The sequence below is a fragment of the Sorex fumeus genome, unplaced genomic scaffold (assembly GCF_029834395.1).
Source record: "Sorex fumeus unplaced genomic scaffold, SorFum_2.1 ptg000055l, whole genome shotgun sequence".
Taxonomy (NCBI): domain Eukaryota; kingdom Metazoa; phylum Chordata; class Mammalia; order Eulipotyphla; family Soricidae; genus Sorex; species Sorex fumeus.
In genome coordinates this window covers 13,456,356-13,463,309 of record NW_026606112.1, presented here as the reverse complement: position 1 = coordinate 13,463,309, position 6,954 = coordinate 13,456,356, and the positions used below count along the sequence as shown (strand labels likewise).

At 39.3% G+C, this 6,954-nt stretch overlaps 1 pseudogene; it reads left to right on the top strand.

The window, feature by feature from the left end:
• Nucleotides 1–765: 765 nt before the first annotated feature.
• Nucleotides 766–2,153, top strand: LOC130034014 (60S ribosomal protein L23a-like; annotated as a pseudogene).
• The last annotated feature ends 4,801 nt before the right edge of the window (nucleotides 2,154–6,954 follow it).

Sequence of the window (6,954 nt, the reverse complement as noted above, 5' to 3'; positions counted from 1 at the left end):
AACACCAGATGTGATCCCGTTGATCCTTGCACAACCAGGATGGTCTTGATTATTCAAAGCATGTAGGACATTTATTTGGCGTAATTCTTTAAAAATATGATCATATTGGACTGGGTGAATGATTTGACAACATAATAAATATCAGGAATTGGAATTATGATGGAAGTTAAAGAGAATTTAATATTTAACAAAATAGAAATAAGCTGCAGACCCAATCAGCATGTAGACTCAATCAGCAGCAAATCATCAGGACTAAAGACTGAATTGTTCTATTAGCATTTTCCAGGTCACCAGAGACTTTTGCTCCCCTGAGCACTGCTTGTGAGGCTCCCCTTCCCCCAGTGAAATAAATTCCCTCTAGAATTTTATGACACAATTGAACTGATATAATATCATGTTAATGAATTTGAATGATTTGTGATTTCAAGTTGACATTTGTTTCAGGTGTTGATTTCCACAACTGACATATATGTCAAAACCAAGCCAACTATTACTAAATATCCTGGGAAACTTTTTATATTTCAACCTATGATTAGTCCCTCAATAGTGTTTTGTTATACAATACAACTTGGCCCAGCGATGCTGGGGGCAGGAGACAGCAGTGCAAAGCCAGGTGTTGTGGGAAAACCATGGATTGCAGGAATAAAACTGGTCCTTGGGCATGCAAGGCATGTGCACTACTTTTTGAACTAACACCTTGGCTTCCATAACACATTAAAAAAAAAAATATATATATATATATATATATACTTTTTTTTTACGAAGATGGCGCCAAAGGCCAAGAAGGAAGTCCCTGCCCCTCCCAAAGTTGAAGCCAAAGCCAAAGCTTTGAAGGCCAAGAAAGCAGTGCTGAGAGGCATCCACAGCCAGAAAAAGAAAAAGGTTTGCACATCACCCACCTTCAGAAGACGCAAAACGCTGCGGCTGAGAAGGCAACCCAAATACCCTCGGAAGAGCGCCCCAGGAGAAACAAGCTTGACCATTATGCCATCATCAAGTTTCCTCTTACTACTGAGTAGGCCATGAAGAAAATAGAGTCCCTGCCCACCCAGGGACGCCAGCTGTAAAATCTTATCACGCCGAAGGTTGTGTGTTCACTGCCTCCTTCTCTCCTGGGCCCCAATCTTGGAACCTCTCTCCTTCTGGCTCTGACTCTGGATCTCTGGAGCCCGAGCTCTCTCGCTTCTGACTCCCTTTCCGAGCTTGTCTTAGTTTATATAGCAGTCACATAAGGCGGTGACATAAAGGTGGGTTGAATACTGACGAATCAACAAAGAGAGGTAAAACCACTCCTCCAGGAGATTAACTCAAGGATAAAATCTCATCTACAGAGATTATTTCAGATTACTAGGAGATCCACCCAAGGGTGGGATCCCAACAAGGGTGTGTTCTTCCCTCAGTTAGTAATCTACTTAAATAGTTGTAATAAATCTACTTCTAATATTTCTAGCAATGTCATTCTGTATGAGCACAGTAAGAGATATAAATTTAGTTTGGTTCTTCCTGAGAACATCTCACTATACATTTCGCAGTCCTCAGGCCAGGTTAATCTTCCTAGCTCCAGCATGGTCCTAGTCTCGTCGTTACTTACTTTTGGATCATGACAGCATTTGTCCATGATCATGCCCTCAACTTATAGTTGAGTATCGTGGCTCTTTGGCCTGGCCCATTTCGATGCCAGGGTAGCTCACTGCTTGCCCTGGGTCCATTCAGTCCCTCGTCGGGACCCTGCTTTTGGGGTGCTAGGAACTAAGGGCAACTGAGTCAAGAAATCAGATGCCCAGGAGTAAATATTATTCGGAGTCAATCAACTTCCAAGTTACAAAGCATAATATTACTGTCTTCCTGTGTCCACACAGAAAGGACATTGCTTACAATACAAGTTCAGTGTTCTTAGATGGGTGTGACCTGACAAACCTAAGCTACCTGAGGAAGGACAAAAGAGTGTTATCCTACAAACAACACAGTTGTGTTCATTGTGGATGTCAAGGCCAACAAGCACCAGATTAAACAGGCAGTGAAGAAGCTCTATGACATTGATGTAGCCAAGGTTAACACCCTGATTAGGCCTGATGGAGAGAAAAAGGCTTATGTTTGGCTAGCCTCCTGATTATGATGCCTTGGATGTTGCCAACAAAATTGGGATCATCTAAACAGTCCAGCTTGCTAATCCTAAATACACTTTCTTCTCATATATATATATATATATATATATATATATATATATATATATATTATTCGGAGTCAATTATTCGGAGTCAAATATATATATAGTCATTGGTTCACAGTATTGTGGAACTTTAGGGGCTTAGATTCACATTTTTGTGTGTGTGTAATTTTCACCACTTCTTTCATCAAAGTTCTAGTTTCATTCAACTACCAAAAAGACCTTTCTGTTTGTTCCTTCCGTAACTGACTCCTTTTTCTCTGCTAACCACCATTGTTTTCATTAAACTTGAGTTAAGTTTTTTTTGATACTTTGTTTCCTTAGGTAAATCAAATTGAATATATAATATATATATATATGTATATCAATCACCATCACAATCATCCTGTTGTTCGTCGATTGCCTGGAGCAGGCACCAATAACATCTCCTTCTTCCTAGCCTGAGATTTTAAAAGAGGCATATTCAATGCTCTTTCAGAATTAGGAGAATGAGACCCATCATTGTTACTGGTACTTGGCATATTGAGTACGACACGGGAAATTTGACAGACTCTGCCATGCGGGCAGGATAATTTCAGTAGCCTGCCAGGTTCTCCAAAGTAAGAACGAGATAACAAGATGTCACACAGCCTCGTACTTCCGGGAGCTGGGTTTTATAGTCTCTGGGTCTTGGCCGTTGATGGGACCATCTGGCACTCGCTGCAGCTGGTGGGGGTGACGCCTACCTACTGGAAGGTGGGGAATCTGGGTGGAAAAGGCCCAGTCCTGATCCGAGAAGGCTTGGAGATCTCAGCCATATATATATATATATATATATATATATATATATATATATATCGTATATATGAATAAATATAAATATGGATATGTCGTTCCCAATGTTCTCCCTTCCAAAATCCGAAATGCCATTTCATCAGTAAAGAAATGAATAGCACTTGGTCCACACAAGGTCAGACCTGAACACCTGAAGAAACTGCCCTCAGTACTCATCAATATGCTGGCTCGGCTCTTCACACGCTACCTGTCTGAATGCAAGTTTCCGTCCCCATTGAAAACCAGCAGGACTGTAGTACTGTACAAGAAGGAAGACATCCACGACATTGGCAACTATCGCCCGATCTGCCTATTGTCTGTCATCTACAAATTGTTCACTCATATCATCCTGAATAGGATTGGCAGAACAATAGATGAAGGACAACCATGTGAGCAAGCAGGGTTCTGCAAAGGATTCAGCACCATCGGCCATATCCACACGATAACCAAGCTCATTGAGGTTTCTCAGGAGTTGAAGATGCCGCTCTGTTTAACGTTCAGTGATTTAAAGAAGGGCTTGGATTCTGTTGAGATGGAAGTGATCATTGAAGCCCTAGCCAATGAGGGCATTCAAACTCAATACATCAGGATCCTCCATGAGCTCTATTATGGATTCATAACCAGGATCTCACTGTTCTACAAAGAAGTAATCATTGATGTGAAGAGAGGGGTTCAACAGGGTGATACCATTTCACTGAAACTCTTCAGTGTCACCCTTGAGAACATCATGCAACGACTGGAATAGGAAGGAATGGGAGTGAAGATAGATGGTCGGCAACTACACCACCTCTGCTTTGCTGATGACATTGTTTTAATAACGCCAAACATTAGCAAGCAGCACAAATGCTGGTCGACTTGGACCATGAGTGTGGAAAGGTCAGACTACAGCTGAATCTTATGAAAACAATGTTTATGAGAAACAGCCTCGTTCCTGATGCTCCATTCACTCTCAACGGAATGACCATCTCCGAAAGCAATGGTTATGTGTACCTAGGTCAAGAAGTCAACATGACAAATGACCCGGCAACCGAGCTGTGCAGGAGGAAGAGAGTGGCTTGGAGTGCCTTCAAGACCGTCGAAGAAATAGCTAAGAGGACGAAGAACCTCTGGCTCTGGGAACATCTCTTTGATTCTACTGACCTGGGCCCTATGCAAACAGGATGAGAATGCCATACGGGTCTCCCAAAGAGGAATTAAAAGAGCTATCCTTGGAGTATCACATTTCACTCAAATGAGGAAAGAATACAGAGTTCCGACCTCCGTTGACGATCAAGAATCAGGGACCTGTCTCGTTTGCCAAGGCATCAAAAATCAGATGGACTGGTCACGTAATGAGATTTTGAGATAACCACTGGACTAGAGCCGTTACCGACCGAATTCCACGGGATGTCAAAAGACCGCGTGGCTGCCCACCGACCAGATGGTCAGACTTCTTCATCAAGATCATGAATGATCGGTTTGAGGCTCTTCGTGTTCCTAGAACGAACAGATGCCATTAGGCTACACTAGCATGCGACAGGGACAAATGGAGACGTTACTGGAGCCCGCTCTAGCAAATCGATGATTAACGGGAAGCCAAGTGATCAAGTTATCAAGTGATATATGAATAAATATCTAGAATGTATGAGTAGCACTGCATTGTAGCATTGTCCTCCCATTGTTCATTGATTTGCTTGAGCGGGCACCAGTAATAAGAAGTCTCCATTGTGAGACTTGTTGTTACTGTTTTTGACATAATGGATATGCCACAGGGAGCTTGCCAGGCTTTGCCGTGCATGCGGGATACTCTCAGTAGCTTGCCAGGCTCTCTGAGACAGGTGGAGGAATCAAATTCGGATATATATATATATATATATATATATATATATATATATATATCACTGTATCAATGTATCAATGTCATCCCTTTGTTCTTCAAATTACTCAAGCAGGTGCCAGTAACATATCTATTCCTCCCAGCCCTGATATTTTAGCAGCCTCTTATTACTCATCCTTTCCCAAGAATTGGAGGCTCTTTCAGGGTCAGGGGAATGAGATCTTATTGTCCTTACTATATTTGGCATATCAAATATTCTAAGGGGAGCTTGCCAGGCTCTGCCTGTGCAGGTGAGATATTCTCAGTAGGTTGCAAGGCTCTCTGAGACGCATATATGGGTAGGAACTGTCTTATAATGTGACATTGGACTCTGGACTCAACGGGACCTGGAACAGAGATCCTCTGCCTGCTTCCCCCAGTCTCCAGTGATTCAGGGATCACACCTAGAAGCCACACACTGCTGGCTCCAGATAAACTCCTCATAGGCCACCCTCCAGAACTCATGGATGCTCCTCCCAGAAGGGAATATAAAAGGAGGCTCGCAGAACCATGCCACCAGGTCAGCTCTAGGCTGTGGGACAGGTGAGAGCCCTCCCCACCCCCAAGAAACCCAGCCCCAGCAGCTGACCTCCACTGCACAACCACCGCCACACTCCAGGTTGCTTTCTGGATGCTCAAGCTGATATATATATATATATATATATATATATATATATATATATATCTTGTTTATTTAACAGTTTAATTTTACATGTCTGAGTAATAAATCCGGTTATTTTTCTATCCTTTATATCAATACCTGAAGAACATAACAGACAAAAATGAAGAAATATCACTATGATTATGATATAAATTCAAAATTATACTTTAAGACTAGAAGACTTGAAAAATACGCAAAGAAATTATATGATACAATGAATTAAGGTTCATTCATTCAAGTTCATGTGATTAGTAGCACAAGTCATATGTTTATAAATCAAGGAGAAAGAAAAAAAACACCCAATATTATAATACACATTAATTAGTAAAGTTCAATTATTGTATTGAAACACAAAGTTCAATACAATAATTATATATTAATAATTATTGCATTGTTAACACAAAGTCCACACAAAACAAAATCATCAGAGTAATAAAACTTCAGTTTCACCATCCTGTAGAATAATTCTGAATTTATCGTTTTGATAAGAATATGAGACACTAGAAAAATTGGCAGAAAACAAAACCATATTTCTTTGTTTTATATTCTATTTTGGTTGCTTTTATACAAGCACAAAAAACCCTTAAAAATAATTATCTACCTTTAATTTCATCTCAGTTTCTTTCAGGTTTCTTAAATTCTATTTCAGTTGGGATTTTCTCCAATTAGTACATAGAAATTGCTTTCAATAAGGTCACGTGAAAACTTAGGTCGCAAGGAATGTAAATGGAATATTCATCCATAAATTATTACTTAGATGAAGTAGGTGGCTTTACTCTTTAGTTGTCGCATCCAATCACTTCATTTTTAGATGCCAGGCTTTTTTTTTTTCTACAATTTCATTGGTTCCTCCTTCTCAGTTTTCTTTGCAAACTTTTTATTCTTCCCAAACCATTAACTTTGTCTGGCCAATAGTACGGTAAACTCCTTACCCACTATACTATTTCTCAAATTTTCATCATTTTCAAATTTTTACAATATTTTAACAATTAACAATTTATTTCTTTTTAGCTGCACAACCACCGTTCAGTGCCAGTTGTGAGTTGATGGTAACTCTACAGAATTGTATCTGAGTGGTAGAAAACTTTGAAGTTATTTTTGACTTCATATTCAATTAATCATAAAATCTGTTGATTAATTTAATCTCAGTATATCTAGCAATGGACACCTGCTCATCACCTCCATTGACAATACTTACATCTGATTTACCATTAAATTTCATTTACCTTAGTGTAGTTATTTTCTAATAGACCACCTTCTATTCTTCAATTCTAATAGAATTGAATTCTATTAGAATAATACTAATTATTATATTATTTTTATAAATAACAATAATAATAATAATTCAATTCTATTTTTTAATTATTTATAATTCATTTTAAAGAGAAGCCAGCATTAATTTTGTTAGTAAAAATCAAATAATCAAATCTGTTTCTATTAAAAACTCGATAATGATTC